Raw genomic sequence first — 20,488 nt, forward strand, 5'->3', positions numbered from 1 at the left:
TTTAATAGAATCCGCAATGAAACATTGTCTCAAAATATGGTAGCTCTCCGTCTTCAGGCCACAAGTGGCCCATCGGGACTATCCAACCGCCGTGTCATCCTCAGCTGAGGATGCGGATGTGGAGGGGCGTCTGGTCAGCACACCGCTCTCCCGGTCGTTATGATGGTTTTCTTTGACCGAAGCCGCTACTATTCGGTCGAGTATCTCCTCAATTGGCATCACGAGGCTGAGTACACCCCGAAAACTGGCAACAGCGCATGGCAGCCCAGCTGGTTACCCATCCAAGTACCGGCCACGCCCAACAGCGCTTAACTTCGGTGATCTGACGGGAACCGGAGTATCCACTGCGGCAAGGCCGTTGCCCCTCAATATATGGTAGAAAATTCAAAGGGATTCCGGTCGTATGTTAAGTACACCAGTGGCAAAAAACAGTCAATACCGTCACTGCGCGATAGCGATGGAAATGTTACCGATGATGGTGCCACTAAAGAGGAGTTACTAAATACCGTTTTCCGTAATTCCTTCACGAAAGAAGACGAAGTAAATATTCCAGAATTCGAAACCGGAACAGCTGATAGCATGAGTGACATAAAAGCAGATATCTTACCTGTTGCGAAACAACTCAAATCACTTAAGAAAGGCAACTCTTTCGGTCCAGATGCTATACCAATCAGGTTCCTTTCAGAGTATGCAGCCTTTCTTCGCAATCGTATACAATCGCTCACCTGACGAAAAGTCTGTTCCTAAAGACTGGAAAGAAGCACAGGTCACACCAATATTCAAGAAAGGAAATAGGAGTAACCCATTGAATTACAGACCCATATCACTGACCTCAATTTGCAGTACGATTTTGCAACATATACTGTACTCGAACATTATGAATCACCTTGAAGAAAATGACTTATTGATACATAACCAAAACGGATTCAGAAAATATCGTTCTTGTGCAGCGCAGCTAGTTACTTATTCCCATGAGGTAAAGAGTGCTGTCGACAAGGGACCTCAGATAGATTCCATAATCCTAGATTTCCTCGCAGAGAGGTCACAGTTCGTAGTGATAGATGGTAAATCATCGAGTAGAACAGAAGTGATATCTGCCGTTCAACAAGATAGTGTCATAGGCCCTTTGCTGTTCCTGATTTACATAAATGATCTAAGTGATAATCTGAGTAGCCCCCTTACATAGTTTGCAGATGACGCTGTAATTTAAAGTGTACTAAAATCATCAGACGATCAATCGCAGTTACAAAATGATCTAGAGAGAATTTCTGTATGGTGTGAAAAGTGGCAATTGGCACTAAACAAAAGTGCGAGGTCATCCACTTGGGTACTAAAAGAAATCGGATAAGTTTTGGGTATACAATAAATCGCACAAATCTAAGGGCTGTCAATTCGACTAAATACCTAGGAATTACAATAAGAGCAACTTAAATTGAAAAGACCACATAGACAATATTGAGGGGAAGGCGAAACAAAGACTGCGCTTTATTGGCAGAACACTTAAAAGATGCGACAAACCCACTAAAGAGACAGCCTACATTACACTTGTCCGTCCTCTGCTGGAATATTTCTACGCGGTGTGGGATCCTTACCAGGTAGTATTGACGAAGGAAATCGAAAAAGTGCAAAGAATGGCAGCTCGTTTCGTGTTATCGCGCAATAGGGGTGAGAGGGTCTCTGGAATCATACGCGAGTTGGGGTGGCAGTCACTGAAACAAAGGCGGTCTTCTTTGCGGCGAGATCTATTTACGAAATTTCAATCACCAACTTTCTCTTCCGAACGCTAAAATATTTTGTTGACACCTACCTCCGTAGGGGGAAATGGTCATCATAATAAAATAAGAGAAATCAGAGCTCGAACGGAAAGATTTAGGTGTTCCTTTTTCCCACTCGCTATTTGAGAGTGGTATGGCAGAGAAGTGGTATGAAAATGGTTTGATGAATGCTCTGCCAGGCACATAAGTGTGAATTGCAGAGTAACCATGTAGATGTAGAAGCAGCTCTGCAGGAAGTATCTACAAGCTCCAGTCACATTAATGTGACCGCTGCCTACGTTCAGCAATAACCTCTCACAGACGGCAAGTGGCAGCACTACGAGTGGAGGGAATATAAAGTGTATCGGGGGAACTTGGAAAACGTTGCAGTCGTCGGCGTAATGTGGAAATGGAGCGAATTACCTGACGTCCAAAACGACGTGAGCATTTGCTTTTGGGCCAAGGGTGGTAGCATTCCAAAGCGACTAAGTTTGTAAACTGTTGGTATGCCGCCACGGGTAAAATATACCGTGCAAAATTGTGCTACCCAAAAATACTTAGGGGCAACTATGGAGCACCCGGACCCATAGATGACAGGGATGAACGTCGGCTGCAGAGATGTATACGGCCCAATAATCGTGCTACTATGGAGCAACTGACCACCAGATAAACGGAGGGGCTACCAACGACACTACTGGCCATTAAAATTGCTACACCAAGAAGAAATGCAGATGATACGCGGGTATTCAGCGGACAAATATAATATACTAAAACTGACATGTGATTACATTTTCACGCAATTTCGGTGCATAGATCCTGAGAAATCAGTACGAAGTAAAACCACTTCTGGCCGTAATAACGGCCTTGATACGCCTGGGCATTGAGTCAAACAGAGCTTGTATGGCATTTTCAGTTGGTGAGAGATCTGGAGAATGTGCTGGCCAGGGCAGCAGTCGAACATTTTCTGTATCCAGAAAGGTCCGTACAGGACCTCAACATGCGGTCGTGCATTATCCTGCTGAAATGTAGGGTTTCGCAGGGATCGAATGAAGGGTAGAGCCACGGGTCGTAACACATCTGAAATGTAACCTCCACTGTTCAAAATGCCGTCAATGCGAACAAGAGGCGACCGAGACGTGTAACCAATGGCGCTCCATACAATAACGCCGAGTGATACGCCAGTATGGCGATGACGAATAGACGCTTCCTATGTGCGTTCACCGCGATGTCGCCAAACACGGAGGCGACCATCATGATGCTGTAAACAGAACCTGGATTCATCCGAAAAAATGACGTTTTGCTATTCGTGCACCAAGGTTCGTCGCTGAGTACGCCATCGCAGGCGCTCCTGTCTATGATGCAGCGTCAACGATAACCGCAGCCATAGTCTCCGAGCTGATATTCCGGGCTGCTGCAAACGTCGTCGAACTGTTCGAGCAGATGGTTGTTGTCTTGCAAACGCCCCCATCTGTTGTTTGAGGGATCGAGACGTGGCTGCACGATCCGTTACAGCCATGCGGATACAACGGCTGTCATCTCGACTGCTAGTGATACGAGGCCGTTGGGATCCAGCACGGCGTTCCGCATTACCCTCCTGAACCCACCGATTGCATATTCTGCTAACAGTCATTGGATCTCGACCAACGCGAGCAGCAATGTCGCGATACGATAAGCCGCAATCGCGCTAGGCTACAAGCCGACCTTTATCAACGTCGAAAACGTGATGGTACGCATTTCTCCTCCTTACACGAGGCATGACAACACCGTTTGAACAAGCAACGCCGGTCAACTGCTGTTTGTGTATGAGAAATCGGTTGCAAAGTTTCCTCATGTCAGCACGTTTTAGGTGTCGCCACCGGCGCCAACCTTGTGTGAATGCTCTGAAAAGGTAATCATTGCATATCACAGCATCTTCTTCCTGTCGGTTAAATTTCGCGTCTGTAGCACGTTATTTTCGTGGTGTAGCAATTTTAATGGCCAGTAGTGTATGTCTCCTCAACGACCATTCAGCGAATGTTGCTGCGTGTACGCCTCAGCAGCAAGCTCCTGGTTCATGCACTCATGCTGAATGCTGTTCGTTGGCGTCGAAGGCTGGAATTTGCACGCCAATACCGCAACTGGGCATTTATTGAGTAGGGACATGTGGATTTTTCAAGTGCTCCATCGGACAGATGGCCTTTGGTGTGTACGGCATGAAACGTCTGAAAGCAAAAACCCTGCAACAATCGTCGAAAGAGTCCATGCTGACGGAAGGAACGTTATGGTCTGGGGAATGTTTTCATCATTCTGGAAGGCACAATGGATCAACACAAATAAGCATTTAGCCTTGGGGGCGATGTCCACCCCTACATGTAGTTTGTTTTTCCTCGGCCAGATAGCATTTACCGGCAGGACAACGCAACGTGTTACACAGCTCGCAGCATCGTGACTGGTTCGAAGACCACCAGGACGAGTTTATCGTACTCCCCTGGCCACCAAACTCCACGGATTTAAATCCGATGGAGAACCAGTGGAACCACATCGATCGGGCTGTTCGCCCCTTGGATCTTCAGCCGAGAAACCTATCGCTGCTGTTCACGTTACTGGAGACGCCATGGCCCCACATCCTTGTCGGTATCTTCCAGAACCTGTTCCTGCGCGTCTCACAGTGACCCGCACTGCAAAAAGTGGTTATTCAGGCTTTTGACAAGTGGTCGCAATAATATGACTGGATAGCGAGTAATCTCACATGTGTACAGTTGTATTGTTTGTATTGTATGGAACTGGGGACCTAGAAAAGACAGAGAGGCTTCATCACCGCCGTAGCCCTCAGTGATTCACACTCCCACAACAGGCCACAGCAGTCCATTCACCCCACCGCCGCCCCACACCGAAATCAGTGTTATATGTTTACAATGCTTCCAGTCTACGAAAATTTTTAATGATTTTTAGAGTTCCGTACCTCAACGAGGTGGAAACGGAACCCCTATAGAATCAATTTGTTGTCTTGTTTGTCTTTCCGACTGTGAGGACACCTTTTTCTTAGGAGCGGATAGAGGTATCAATCTGAAATTTATGTCGAATAGTAAGATCTACGGTCCCTTAGCGGTGTAAAAAAGTTAAGCTCCTAAGTCAAAGCAGTAAAAGATACTGTCGTTTATGTATCATATTTTCACACTCGCAAACTCGCTCATCAAAACCTGTAGATGAACTATCTGTACGATTAATTAAGTTTGTACGAAATCCTAAGATCGCGAGTCCTCCTCTACTTGGCCTGTCTTCCCATAATTAACAGCACACACCAACAAAGTGGGCCGTTCTTACACAGACTAGCATATCCTACCATCCAATACACAACTAAACGATCTTACTAACATATGCATCCTCCGTCAGCTCAAAAAGTTTCGGGCCCGGATTAATAATAATAATAATAATAAAAACCAGAGAAGGAGATAGTAGTTTTAATGCTTCATATGTTCTACGTAGTCTCCCCTCACTTGAGTGCAAGGCATAGAACGTTCATACAGCCATGCGAAACAGAAAAGTCTTTCTTTGGGTTACGTCGTCAAAGCCTTGACCCTTCATGTGAATTTCTACACTTCTTAGTTTTGTGCTACGTTCGAATTAATAACACCATGTCTCGTCACCCTTGATGATTTTCCACAGAAAGGAACAGTGTTCGTTTTGCGTCTAAATCATGACGCCGCAAGCGTCAACGTATCGTTGTTTTGCTTGGGAGTCGAGAGATGCAGGACAAACTTTGCACACACTTTTCTTCAAAACATTGCACAGAATATCTTGAAAACTTGATTTAGAGGTGTTGCTTCATTGCAATTTGTAGTACCACGACGATGACACACTGTGGCTTCACGTTCACTACTTAAGAGTGCCTACTCGGAACTGACTGGTCGAGTGCACATATGTTGTTTACTGTTGTTAGTTGAAGTTGCCACCGTAGCTACTGCACTGAGGTCACCTGCAATTCTCTGGATAGACTGTGCATAATTTTTTTTTTCTTCTTCATCTACACTTCAAGTACTAGGGACTTTTACATGTTACGTATATGGATTTGGTGTCTGTTCTTTCGGACATGTCCGTAAGAATAGACACCATTGATGACCTGCAGCCATCTAGAACGAAATTAGAATAATATTAATACCTTCAGCTGCTACCGGGCGTTGATATATATCAACGGGGACAGGTGAAAATGGGTGCCCCGACCGAGACTCGAACCCTGGATCTCTTGCTTACAGGGCGGACGCTGTATCCATCTGAGCCACCGAGGGCACAGAAAATAGCGCGTCTGCAGGGACTATCTCGCGCACGCCTCCCGCGAGACCCACATTCTCACCTTGTATGTCCACACACTGCATTCGTAGTGTCTCACCCCAACATACTCATTACTCGTGGAAGACATTCTTACCAAGTCCCATAAGAGTTCGGGGAATATGTGTGCATCCGCACAGAAGAAGGTCATGGCTGGTGCTGCCAGAACTATATACTTATATGGATATGGTGTCTGTTCTTTCGGACATGTCATTTCACGAGTGTACCGTCAATACATGGAATCCGGTAGAACATCCGACATCGCTGCGGCCGGAAAAAGATTCTGCGAGAACGGGACCAAGAGAATCGTTCAACGTCACAGAAGTGAGACCCTTCGGCAAATTGCTGCAGATTTCAGTGCTGGGCCATCAACAAGTGTCAGCTTGCGAACCATTCAACGAAACGTCATTGATATCGGCTTTCGGAGCCGAAGGCCCACACGTGTATCCTTGATGACTGCACGACACAAAGCTTTACGCCTCGCCTGGGCCCGTCAACACTGACATTGGACTGTTGATGACTGGAAACATGTTACGTGGTCGGAGGAGACTAGTTTCAAATTTTCTAGAACGGATGGACTTGTAGGTGTATAGAGACAACCTCATAAATCTATGATCCTGCATTTCAGCAGGGGACTGTTCAAACTGGTAGAGACCCTGTAATGATGTGGGGCGTGTGCAGTTGGAGTAATATGCGACGCCTGATTTGTTTAAATACGACTCTGACAGGTGTGATAAACCTTTTGCATTTCCTTTATGTTTTCGTCTTCCTTAAAGGAAAAGAGACAAGATGAAGCGGTAGCCCATCATAGAGCCTATGCCTACCGTCATGTATTTTTTGACTTTCAGTTGTTAATAAACAGAGGATTTTTTCTGGTACCGGTAGGAGGAAGGAGGGATTCGCGCTCAGCTAATGAAAGAGTGAGAAGCACGTCAATTTTTTAGCGAGTAATTGTAGACCGCCATTTTGGGGTCGCTATGAATAAGTGAGGAGTGTGGATTTCATATGTGCACCGTTTAGAAAAATACAGTATTGTTTTATTAACAGAAAGGTCGTGTGAGTTGTTATTTCAAATAGTACAATAATTACAATAACTGAAGCCCACCTGTGTACTTTGGAAAATTACGAAGATCCGATAAGCTTAATAGGAACACGGTCAAGACTTCAAAGGTGAACGCGGCGACCAAACGTAGTATTATAAAGAATGGTAACCACAAACCTACAGCGGAGAAAGAAACTACTCCGCCCTGCAAAATAATATGAACTAATACGGGCTTATTTCCAGGCATAGCTCAGCTTATTGTGCTTGTCATTCACGCCGAAAAATTAATCTCATTAATTCAATACATTTTAAAAAGCCACGCATTTTATTATCATCTATTCCATTATTTTATTATACTATACAGGTGACGCGTGCTTAAGCATCCTGTCTGATCATCTGCATCCATTCATGTCCGTTGTACGTTCCGACGGACGTGGACAATTCTGGTGGGACAATGCGACACTGCACACGTCCACAATTGCTATAGAGTGGCTCCAGGCACACTCTTCTGACCTTAAACACTTCCGCTGGCCACCAATCTCCGCAGACACTGTCATTATTGAGCATATCTGGGATGCATTGCAACGTGCTGTTCAGAAGAGATATCCACCCCCTCGTACTTGTACCGATTTATGGACAGCGGAGTTTGAGTTGGTTGTGTTTGTAGATGTCGTCTTGTTGTGTTTGATGGCGTCCTCTGTGTGTGTGTGTGTGTGTGTGTGTGTGTGTTGGATGGCCGGCCGAAATTTGTTGGTGATAAGTAATTGTTTTTGGGGTCTATTTTTCTCGAGTTGCAATGTTTTGTGTATTTATTGTGTATTGAATGTGTTTTAATGTACGTAGGGATGTTATAAATTTTAATTTTTGAGGTGTTGTGGTTTTGTTTTTGTTTTTTGTAGTTATAGGTGTTGGTTTTTTCCTATCAGTAGTTATAGTTGACCTATATAGGTCAAGGGAAATGACCGATTTCATTTTTTGTATTTTTATGTGTAGGTATAGGTGTTTTGGTACCGTCAGCTGGTGTCGAGGGAAATGTCTGATTCCAATTTCCGTAGTTTTTGCTGTAGGTGTTGGTGTTTTGGTATCGTCAGCTGCCGTTGACCTGTGTAGGTCAAGATCAGTGTCCGATTCCCGTAGATTTTGTAATTTTTTTTTGTTCGTCATCTTGTGTGTTTTGGGATCGTGGTGTGTTTCTTTTTTTACTGCTATATTTAGCTTGTCCCCTTCCTAAAACCCCCAATTTCCCGCGGTTGTCCCGTTAGTTTGACTGTATTTTTGGAGGGAGATGTTATTGTCTTATTTATATGTATTTGTTTGTTGCTGTGTGTATGTAGTGATATCATAGGCGCCATATTGGAGACGTTTAGAGTAGCCATTTCCGCCATATTGATGACGTCATGGGTCAAAGCAGAAGGGTGGAATCTGACACTTCCGTATTCCCCAAACCACAGTGTAGCAACACTTTTGTGTGATCGCGGGGGCCCTACACGATATTAGGCAGGTGCATCAATTTCTAAAGCTAAGTTGCTCAATATTAAGTAACTTTTCAATTTGTTTCTTAGATCTCCTGGCAGGAAAACCGTTACAAGACGAAGCCAAGCAGGAAGAAGAGCGGACGGAAGCTCACCGCTACCGGTGATGCCGCCGGGCAGCGCGCCGTTTCCGCGCAGCTGGTGGTCTGTCCCGGCAGCGGCCGTGGCGGCGGCGGCGGCCGCGGGAAGCGCGCGGCGCCAGCGGGCGAATGGCGTGGCGCCGTCGCCTGCCGCCGCGGCGCCGCCGTCCAGCCGGCGGTCCGCCATGCGGAACACCTTGCGCCGCTCCTCCGTGCGCTCGCGCCGCAGCTGCACCTGCCACGCACGACAACGGCACATAACTACCAGACCACTCATCTGCTTGGTGCTCGTTTCTACTACACCTACCGAGCGAGGTGACGCAGTGGTTAGCACACTGGACTCGCATTCGGGAGGACGACGGTTCAATCCCGCATCCGGCCATCCTGATTTAGGTTTTCCGTGATTTCCCTAAATCGAACCAGGCAAATGCTGGGATGGTTCCTTTCAAAGGGCACGGCCGACTTCCTTCCCCGTCCTTCCCTAATCTAATGAGACCGATGACCTCGCTGTTTGGTCTCTTCCGCCCAAACAACCCAACCCTACTACACCTGTAAATCTCCGTTTCTTTAAAGATCTGAACTCCCATGTTCAGGGAGCAGCACGGGAACATTATAAAATATCATAAAACAAGAAGTATCAATATTATGAAAAGGATAGTTGCTACTCACCATATAGTGGAGATGATGTGTCACAGATAGGCACAACAAAAAGACTGTCACAAAATAAGCTTTCGAACAACAACGCCTTTGTCAAAAATAGAGGACAGACACACACTCACACTGACGCAAACACAACTCAAACACACATGACCACAGTCTCTGGCAGCTGAAGCCAGTCTATAGCAGCAGCAGCTGTCTTTTCTGCTACCCCCCTCCCCCCCCCCCCCCCACCAATCTCTCCACCTCCTTCTGTCTAACCTCCCGACTGCACTTAGCTGCCCTACCCCCTCGTCCCCGCACGCTCCCCAGCAGCACTTCACTGTCCCCCACCCCTACCCTGCTATCTTTCCTCCTCCATGCCCCAGCCTTCTCCTCGCCGCCACCCAGTTGCCTCTCCCATCATGCACTGCTGCTAGTGATCGTAGTCTGGCCTCAGCTGCTAGAGACTGTGGTCACATGTCTGTGAGTTCTATTCCATGATTGCGTGTGTCTGTCATCTATTTTTGAAAAAGGCCTTGTTGGCCAAAAGCTTATTTGTGACAGTCTTGTTGTTATGCCTATATGTGGTTCAGCATGTCTGCTATATGGTGAGTAGCAACTATCCTTTTCATAATACTGTTAGGCTGGCCGAGTGGCCGAGCGGTTCTAGGCGCTACAGTCTGGAACCGCGCGACCGCTACCGTCGCAGGTTCGAATCTTGCCTCGGGCATGGATGTATGTGATGTCCTTAGGTTAGTTAGGTTTAAGTAGTTCAAGTTCTAGGGGACTGATGACCTCAGAAGTTAAGTCCCATAGTGCTCAGAGCCATTTGAGCCAAAATACTGTTACATTCCGTCGCGGATTTTCCATTGTTTGAAAACAAGACGCATTGGAGATAGCAACTGAATTCTCTTTTCTTTACATGGAAGTATATTTAAACTTTTATTTCATTAGGTTTTGAAAACGATATCTTGAAGGTGGCATCCGTTCTGCTCACTGCATTAGGACAGTCGAAATCGTAAGCTTTGGTCTACTTTGTCCAGCGGCTCTGTCTATGTTGATAATGGCAGCACGAATGTAGTTCCTCAGCTTACCCAGGGTGCGTGGGCGACTGGGATGCACCAGTGATTTAGAGATGGTTCCATAAGAAAAAATTGGAGTGGGCTAAATTTGGCGAGAGTGCTGGCACTGAAGATCGCCCATCAAAGAGATGTTCGAAGAAGTCTCCGCGCAAGACAGTCACTCATGTTCGTGCCGAGTGAGCTATGGCGTCATATTGTTGGAACCAGACATGCGCCACTTTCATTCGAGTTCTTAAACAAAAAAAAAATCTCCTCAATCATCTCATAAGTGACCGTGACTGCCCTATCGATCTGTTCAAAAGACGATGGGCCAATAATGTCGTGTTTGATAATGCACACCAAACAATGACACGTTCTGTATGCAGAAGCTGCTCATGAAATTCTAGGGGATTCGTGCCACTCCTATACCGCATGTTTTGTTTAATCACGCCTTCATACAAATGCAAATGTGCCACATTGCTGAAGAACATAAGGGCGACATGAGGGAGGTTTTAGATCTGGGTTCCGCGTGCATTTTTCCGTGAAACAAAATTGCGTGGATTAAGTGTGTCCACCAGTGCCAGTCTTTATGTATGAAGTTTCAAGTCTTCACGAAACATTCGTCTCACTGTACGATCAGTAAGTGCACGAACAGCTGCATGTTTGCGTGCAGATCGCTTAGGGTTTTCACTCGGTGTTTTCTAATGTACTGGTGGGTTCTTGAAGGTCCTGGTTTCTCTTTTTGCACACTGTTTCTCTTTTTGCACACTCTCAGTATCCGTAAGCATGTCTACCCAGATAACAATCGATTTGCGATAAGGAACACGGACTGTAGGCGCGATATTAAACTGTTCGCTGATTGTCGCTGGGTTGCGATGACCGAACGGGCAATGGAAAAATAAGTGGTGAACGAGCTCTCATCTCTCGTCCACTGCACGATCGCTGCTAAACTAACCTACTGAATACGCTCAACATCACACAAGAATGAGTAACAGCCGTTGTGTGGATCGCGTTTCAAGTAAGAAAGTTCCCGCGCCGCACCCTGTATAAAAAAAGTCTGATTGCAAATGAGTTAATGAGCAAAATATTTGACGTTAATCACATAAGTGCGGAAAAGTTTGGTAAAGATTAAAAAGTATTCTTAAAATTTGCTGGAGGTCGCTAAGCGGTCTCATTATGAAACATTGGATGATTATAGTCTGGGTAATTTGCACCCCATTTTAAGCAAAACCTAGTTTTCCACGCATCTCAATGTTTATGACGTCGTATCTCCTGAACTACGTGTTGTACAATGATATAATTTTGCAGGTACCTTCAGCGATATATGTAGATACCGTCTTCAAAGTGTGTTCCGACTAGAGTAATAAAGAAGTAATAAATTAAAACGTCATGCCTGATGTTGAAGTTTTAATGAGCGCCATTTTAAGCAATACTCATTTTCCACGCAGCTCAAAGTTTATGACGCCATATTTCCCGAACTAAATGATGCACATTGATACAATTTTGCAGGTAAATTCAGTGATATATTTGGATTTTGTCTGAAAACTGTGCAGGGAATAGCTTTTGCACTGAAGAAGTAATAAATTAAAAATTATGTCTGATGCTAATATTTTACTGTATCAAAAATGGTTCAAATGGCTCTGAGCACTATGGGACTTAACAGCTGTGGTCATCAGTCCCCTAGAACTTAGAACTACTTAAACCTAACTAACCTAAGGACATCACACACATCAATGCCCGAGGCAGGATTCGAACCTGCGACCGTAGCAGTCGCGCGGTTTTACTGTATCAACAGTGAAAATTAGCAAGTGATAAACTTTTTTACTTTCATCGTTTGGTGAGAAGTGACAGCGAGAAGAAGTTTAGGTAATGTTTGAAATTATGCGCGCCTGCGAATAAGCTACCTCAAGAAAAACGCATAGTTTCTAACTGTAATACGTGTCTTATTATGTTAAACTTTTAACATATGAGTATACCTCTTAATAGGTGCGTTGTGAGAGCATATTAAGTCCTTAAATTCGGTCAATAATTATGTCAAATATTGAAAATCAAATTTTTGTTACCCTTGAAAGCCGTAAGATAGGCAACAATGGTTTTGGGTGCCGGAATAGTTGCTTGGTAACATATCAGTGCCAGGCAAATGAAAACTAGGCACATAAAAAAAATAAGCCGTAAATTATTTCAAAGTAATCGCCACAACTGTTAACACACTGATACCACTGCGATACGAGGTGGTCAATCCCTTCATAGACAAGTAGACGTCCACGAATGTCTTTCTTCAGAGCTCCAAAAATATGGAAATCGGACACTGAGGGATCGGGACTGTATGGAGGACGTGTGGGGACTTCCGAGTGGCACTTCTGCAACGTTTTTGAAACAACCTTGTGTTGAGAAGCCCTTACACACCCTCCACGCAGTCCCGATCTCTCCCTATGTCACGCCCATTTTTTTGGGCTCTTGGGACGAAGAGATACACGCCTCGGTACAACCATGGTTCCCCAGACAACCGCAAATATTTTTCCGCGGAGACGCTGACTGTCTCATCACACAGTGGGATTAATGTATTAACAGTTTTGGCGATTAGATAATAAACAGTTTGCTTACTATTTACCCATCTGTCTTGTTTTCATCTGATCGCCCCATATAGATTGTTCTGTCAGCTGACGCTATTACCTAAACTAGACTTGCTACTCGAGCACCACAAAGGGTCTTCATAGAATTTGTCAACCTAGAAAAAGCGTTCGATAATATAAAATCGTGTGACATGTTCGACACTCTCAGAAAAATAGACGTAAGCTACGGAATAGACGGGTAATACACAAAATTTACAAGAACGGAGAGAGAAAAATAGTGTCGGAAGATCGAGAAGGAAGTACTTGAAAATTAGAAATGGTATAAGTGAAGCAGTCTCTCGACCCTACTGTTTAATCTATACATCGAAGAAGAATGACAGAAATATAAGAAATATTCATGATTAGGGTTAATATTCAGTCAAAGGATATCAGTGATAAGATTGGCTGCCGATATTGCCCTTGTCTGCGAAAGTGAGGAAGAATTGCAGGACCTGTTGAATGGAATGGAAGGCTAATGAGTATACTATGGGCTGAGAGTAAACATAAGAAAGGCGAAAGTTATGAGGACTTGCAGAAAGCAGACTGATGATAACTCTTGCAAATTTGACAAAAGTCATGGGATAGCGATACTCACATACACAGATGGCGGTAGTATCGCATACACGAAGTGTTAAAGTTCAGTGTACTGGCAGAGCTGTCGTTTCTACTCAGGTGATTCATGTGTCAACGTTTCTGAGGTGATTATGGCCGCACGACGAGAATTAACAGATTCTGAACGCGTAAAAGTACTTAGAGCTGGACGCATGGGACATTTCATTTTGGAAATCATTAGGCAGTTCAATATTTCGAAATTCACAGCGTCAAGCGTGTGACGAGAATACCAGATTCCAGGCATTACCTTTCATTACGGACAACGCAGTGGCCAACGGCCTTTATTTGAAGACCGAGGGTGGCGGCGTTTGCGTAGAGTTGTCAAGGTTAATAGACGAGCAACAGTGCGTGAAATTACCACAGATATCGATGTGGGACGTACAACGAACGCATCCGTTAGGACAGTGTGGCGAAATCTGGCTTTAATGGGTCATGGCAGCAGATGACTGACGCGAGTGTCTTCGCTAACAGCACAACGTCGTGTATAGAGCCTCTCCTGGGCTCGTCAGCATAACGGTTGGACCCTAGACGACTTGTAAACAATGGTCTTTTCAGTTGGTAATGTTCGAGTATGGCGCAGACACTACGAAGCCATGGAACCAAGGTGTCAACCAGGCACTGTGGAAGCTGGTGGTGACTCCATAATGGTGTATGATGTGTTGACATGGAATGGTCTGGATGCTCTGGTCCAACGGAACCGATCATTGACTTGAAATGGTTATGTTCGGTTACTTGGAGTCCATTTTCAGCCATTCGTTGACTTCATGTTGCCAAACAGCGATGCCCCAAGCCACCGGGCCACAATTTTTCGCGATTGGTTTGGAGAACATTCTGGACGGTTAGAGCGAATGATTTAGCCACTCAGATCGCCCGACATGAATCCTATCAATCATGTACGGGACATGATGGAGCGGTCACTTCGTGCACAAAATCCTGTAGCGGCAATACTTTAGCAGTTATGGACGCCTAAAGAGACAGCGTGGCTCGGTATTTCTGCAGGGGTCATTGACTTGTTGAGTGCATCCCACGTCGAGTTTCTGCACTACGAAAGAGGTCCAACAAGATATCAGGAGGAGTCTCATGACTTTCGTCACCCCCATGTACATCAAAATCACGAAGTAGACGGAATGAAGGTATTCTGCTACCTTGGAAGCAAAGGCGGACATAAAAAAAGCAGATTAGCACAGGCAAAGAGGGCATTTCTGGTCAAAAGAAGTCTACTAGTAAAAAAAATTGGCCTTAAGTTGAAGAAGAAATTTATAGGTAAGTACATTTGGAGAACAGCATTCTATGGTAATGAATCATGGGCTTTGGGAATGCAGAAAAAGAAGAGAATGTGTGTTGTGCTATTGAAGGATGCTGAAAATTAATTGGACTGATAAGAAAACGTCAGCATAGTCGAAGTTGATAGCGTACGTCTGCGTGGTGGCGCTCCATTAGGAGATAATGCGTCTCGAATTCTGGTGGGGAGAGATGATGGCATATAGTTCCTGATCGGTAGTCTTCGCGCCACTGTCTTGCATTAAGTTCCAAACTTCTCCACACTGTCTCATGAAGTGAGAGCATGTGACACTCTTGGTGGTGATCCCACATCAGATGGTGAACTTAAGCTCAGCGGTCATCTCAGTAATACTGAAAAGGAGTAGGCTCTGCGCCGACATTCAGATTCACCCTCTCCCTTCCCTTGATCGGAAGCGATACAAACACAACAGTGCGTTGCACAATAGCTCATCACAGTTCTGCACGGCACAGGTACACACTTGATACTTGGTAACAGGTCGAAAGAAGGCAACGGCAAACACTATGAACTTGTTTAGAAAGGTGAAGTGGCATTCCTGCACCTACTTCCTCATGCTCATTCTCCGAGTATGGAACTGCTTTGATACGGTAAAATAAGAAATGGAGTGGTTCTCCGCACAGTTGGCGAGGAGATACAAGCAGAGTGGACAGATTGATTCAACATGTACATAGACGGCAGGCAATAGCTTCCATGGTACATGGGCGAGCTGTAGGGGGTAACACCTGCAGGGGAAGACAGGGACTGGAATACATACGAGGGCTATCCACAAACTACATTACGTTTTGGAATTAAAAATAAATAAAGTATTGGAAATTTTTTTTATATACAGATGAAAGCCACACTTAAATACTACTTTTCTACATGGTTGCCATTTAAATTAAGGCACTTATCGTAGCGATGGCCGAGCTTGGAAATTCCTTCGTCGTAAAATTCGGCCGCCTGCGCCTTCAACCACGTGGTTACCTCTTCTTGAAGCTGTGCGTCGTCATCAAAACGCTGCATAGCCAACCACTTCTTCATTGCTGCGAAAAAGTGGAAGTCGCTCGGTGCCAGGTCGGGACTGTACGGCGGATGAGGAAATAACCCCCACTTAAAAGATTCGAGAACTTCACAAGTGGCATTTGCCGTGTGGGCCCGGGCGTTGTCGTGAATCAGCAAGATCTTTGAGCCCAACTTTCCCCTGCGCTTGTTTTGTATTGCTCTTATGAGGTTATGCAGAGTTTGGCAATACCTTTGAGAGTTTATTGTAGTGCCTCTTTCCAGGAAATCCACAAAAATCACACCTTTTCTGTCCCAAAAGACAGTCGCCATCACCTTCCTTGCCGACGTTGTCTGCATGCATTTCTTGGGTTTTTGGGGGGAATTTGTGTGCCCCCACTGCATTGACTGCAATTTTGTCTCGCAGTTCACATGCTTAACCCATGTTTCGTCACCAGTAACGATGCGATCGAGTAATGAGTCGCCATCTTTCTCGTAAGCGTCCAAAAACGTTAATGCTGCAGCCATTCGCTGATTTTTGTGAATCTCTGTCAAGATTTTTGGTATCCATCTTGCACAAAACTTGTGGTAACCAAGGTTTTCGGTAATGATTTCGTGCAACAAACTTCGTGAAATTTGTGGAAAACTCATAGAGAGTTCCGTTATTGTGAAATTACGGTTTTCACAGACCGTGGCATCGACTTTTTCGACAAGTTCGGCAGTCACTATGCTGGGTCTTCCACTTCGCTCTTCGTCATGAACGTTAGTTCGGCCATTTTTAAATTTTATGACCCATTGACGCACTCCACCTTCAGTGATTATGTTGTCCCCATACACTTCACAAAGCTACCGATAGGTTTCTACCGGTGTACAGTTTTTTGCAGTCAGAAACCTTTTTACAGCACGCACTTCACACTTCGCGGCATTTTCAATTAACGCTGACATTTCAAACTGCCACAGTAACTCAACGGAGTACAGCACGAACCTCTCACTAGCACGGCAGGATGCCGACTGAGCGGCGGAATGCCATGACACCAAGATGGCCGCGCTAGCCCCGCCCCTAACGGACACAAACGAAAACGTAATGTGCTTTGTGGATAGCCCTCGTACAACAAATAATTGACATGTTGAGTGTAAGTGCTACTCTGAGTTGAGAGGATCGCACAGGAGAGGAAGTCGTGGAGGGCTACATCCAATCAAAGTACTGTTGAGAAAAAAAAGAAAAGGAAAGAGGAGACAATGGTGGCAGCGACGTGAACCTACCTTGAGGTCGTTGTTGGCCTCTCGCAGCGCGGCGGTGAGCGACAGCAGGTAGTAGATGATGAGGATGAGCAGCACGAGCAGCGGGATGACGGTGGAGGGAGAGAGCAGCAGCTCGAGCGGCCGGTGCAGCGAGGCGGGCAGCGCGGCGGTCACGCTGCTCGTCACCAGCTCGTAGATGCGCCGGTAGTTCGAGAAGGGCCCGCAGTGCCACGACGGCGCCACCCACACGATGGCGTAGCCCACCGGCAGCACGCACAGGAACAGCATCGTCAGCAGCAGCGCCAGGTAGAAGTTGTTGGACCGCGAAGCTCGGAACACCACCTTGTCGCACACAACCACCACTGAACTATGCAGCAGTGCCAATATCCGACAGCTTGGTTGTCTGACTTTTGTCGATAAATCTGGGAGCAAGTTCCCCCCCCCCCCCCTTCTATGTAAAGCTCAAAGCAAAGCAATATGTCAAGCTCGCACAAAATAGCATGGCCCGTGAGCAGAATCGCATTGAATCCTAAGAGCTGCGCGATTCTACATTTATTTATTTATCGTATGGCAATACACACACAGGGTGGTCCATTGATCGTGACGGGCCAAATATCTCACGAAATAAGTGTCAAACGAAAAGACTACAAAGAACGAAACTTGTCTAGCTTGAAGGGGGAAACCAGACGGCGCTATGGTTGGCCTGCTAGATGGCGCTGCCATAGGTCAAACGGATACCAACTGTATTTTTTTAAAAATAGGAACCCCCATTTTTATTACATATTCGTGTAGTACGTAAAGAAATATGAATGTATAATATATAAGAATATACACCCTACAGTTGGAGGTTAACTTTATCGTTTACGTAGGTTTCAACGTTAGTAATAACGTCTTCTTCAGAACCTGCAACAAGTTAATATTATAATGCGCTAGTAAATTATATTAGATATGGTCATCGCCCGCAGCTCGTGGTCGTGCGGTAGCGTTCTCGCTTCCCGCGCCCGGGTTCCCGGGTTCGATTCCCGGCGGGGTCAGGGATTTTCTCTGCCTCATGATGGCTGGGTGTTGTGTGATGTCCTTAGGTTAGTTAGGTTTAAGTAGTTCTAAGTTCTAGGGGACTTATGACCATAGATGTTAAGTCCCATAGTACTCAGAGCCATTTGAACCAGATATGGTCATCCTACAGGATGCAACGTGTAGTACTTACATAAAATATTATTTAAATGTTTGTCTAAAACAGGCAATGTCCTAAGTCAACTTTATAAAACTTGATGCATAACCATAAGGTTTTGTCTCTACTACACTCCTGGAAATTGAAATAAGAACACCGTGAATTCATTGTCCCAGGAAGGGGAAACTTTATTGACACATTCCTGGGGTCAGATACATCACATGATCACACTGACAGAACCACAGGCACATAGACACAGGCAACAAAGCATGCACAATGTCGGCACTAGTACAGTGTATATCCACCTTTCGCAGCAATGCAGGCTGCTATTCTCCCATGGAGACGATCGTAGAGATGCTGGATGTAGTCCTGTGGAACGGCTTGCCATGCCATTTCCACCTGGCGCCTCAGTTGGACCAGCGTTCGTGCTGGACGTGCAGACCGCGTGAGACGACGCTTCATCCAGTCCCAAACATGCCCAATGGGGGACAGATCCGGAGATCTTGCTGGCCAGGGTAGTTGACTTACACCTTCTAGAGCACGTTGGGTGGCACGGGATACATGCGGACGTGCATTGTCCTGTTGGAACAGCAAGTTCCCTTGCCGGTCTAGGAATGGTAGAACGATGGGTTCGATGACGGTTTGGATGTACCGTGCACTATTCAGTGTCCCCTCGACGATCACCAGTGGTGTACGGCCAGTGTAGGAGATCGCTCCCCACACCATGATGCCGGGTGTTGGCCCTGTGTGCCTCGGTCGTATGCAGTCCCGATTGTGGCGCTCACCTGCACGGCGCCAAACACGCATACGACCATCATTGGCACCAAGGCAGAAGCGACTCTCATCGCTGAAGACGACACGTCTCCATTCGTCCCTCCATTCACGCCTGTCGCGACACCACTGGAGGCGGGCTGCACGATGTTGGGGCGTGAGCGGAAGACGGCCTAACGGTGTGCGGGACCGTAGCCCAGCTTCATGGAGACGGTTGCGAATGGTCCTCGCCGATACCCCAGGAGCAACAGTGTCCCTAATTTGCTGGGAAGTGGCGGTGCGGTCCCCTACGGCACTGCGTAGGATCCTACGGTCTTGGCGTGCATCCGTGCGTCGCTGCGGTCCGGTCCCAGGTCGACGGGCACGTGCACCTTCCGCCGACCACTGGCGACAACATCGATGTACTGTGGAGACCTCACGCCCCACGTGTTGAGCAATTCGGCGGTACGTCCACCCGGCCTCCCGCATGCCCACTATACGCCCTCGCTCAAAGTCCGTCAGCTGCACATACGGTTCACGTCCACGCTGTCGCGGCATGCTACCAGTGTTAAAGACTGCGATGGAGCTCCGTATGCCACGGCAAACTGGCTGACACTGACGGCGGCGGTGCACAAATGCTGCGCAGCTAGCGCCATTCGACGGCCAACACCGCGGTTCCTGGTGTGTCCGCTGTGCCGTGCGTGTGATCATTGCTTGTACAGCCCTCTTGCAGTGTCCGGAGCAAGTATGGTGGGTCTGACACACCGGTGTCAATGTGTTCTTTTTTCCATTTCCAGGAGTGTATTAAACAAGCTGTAGAAAATTCACTGTAAGTCCGTTGTATGGGCACACAAATGCTCAAACCCAAGATCAGACCAAGAAATGGTTGTCGGTTCCTTATATAGGTAATGTCTCCTACAAGATAGGGCGCCTGTTGAAAAATTCAGGTTTTAATTTCATACTCGACGAGTAATAGTTTAAAGCAAAATTTGGTTCATTCCCTTGAGAAAGACGGTGACAAGTCAGCGAAATCAGGTGTGTATAAGATTATGTGTGATGATTGCCCATGTTATTACATAAGTCAAACAGGCAGAGCTATAGCAGTAAGGTTTAAAGAACATCTTACAATAAAGGACGTAGGAACACAGGGGTCAGCCTTTGCGGAACATCTGGTGCAAATGGCTCATACACCTAAACCTTTACGTGACATAGAGCTACTACATCATGAAGTCAAGGGATACAGACTCGACACCCTTGAGTAACTACAAATTTATGCACACCTAATTACAGATAGAGGCAAGTTACTGAACGATCAACTGTATCTAAAAAATAGGGCATACTTCGAAGGCTTCCAGCCTATACTAGGTTCACAAAAATTCATAATGCATGTGACCTCACAGTTTCTGTAAT

General features: G+C 46.1%; 1 pseudogene; it reads right to left on the reverse strand.

The window, feature by feature from the left end:
• Positions 1–245: 245 nt before the first annotated feature.
• On the reverse strand, positions 246–363 carry LOC126482550 (5S ribosomal RNA; annotated as a pseudogene).
• Between the last annotated feature and the right edge of the window lie 20,125 nt (positions 364–20,488).

Source organism: Schistocerca serialis, chromosome 5 (assembly GCF_023864345.2).
Source record: "Schistocerca serialis cubense isolate TAMUIC-IGC-003099 chromosome 5, iqSchSeri2.2, whole genome shotgun sequence".
Lineage (NCBI taxonomy): Eukaryota > Metazoa > Arthropoda > Insecta > Orthoptera > Acrididae > Schistocerca > Schistocerca serialis.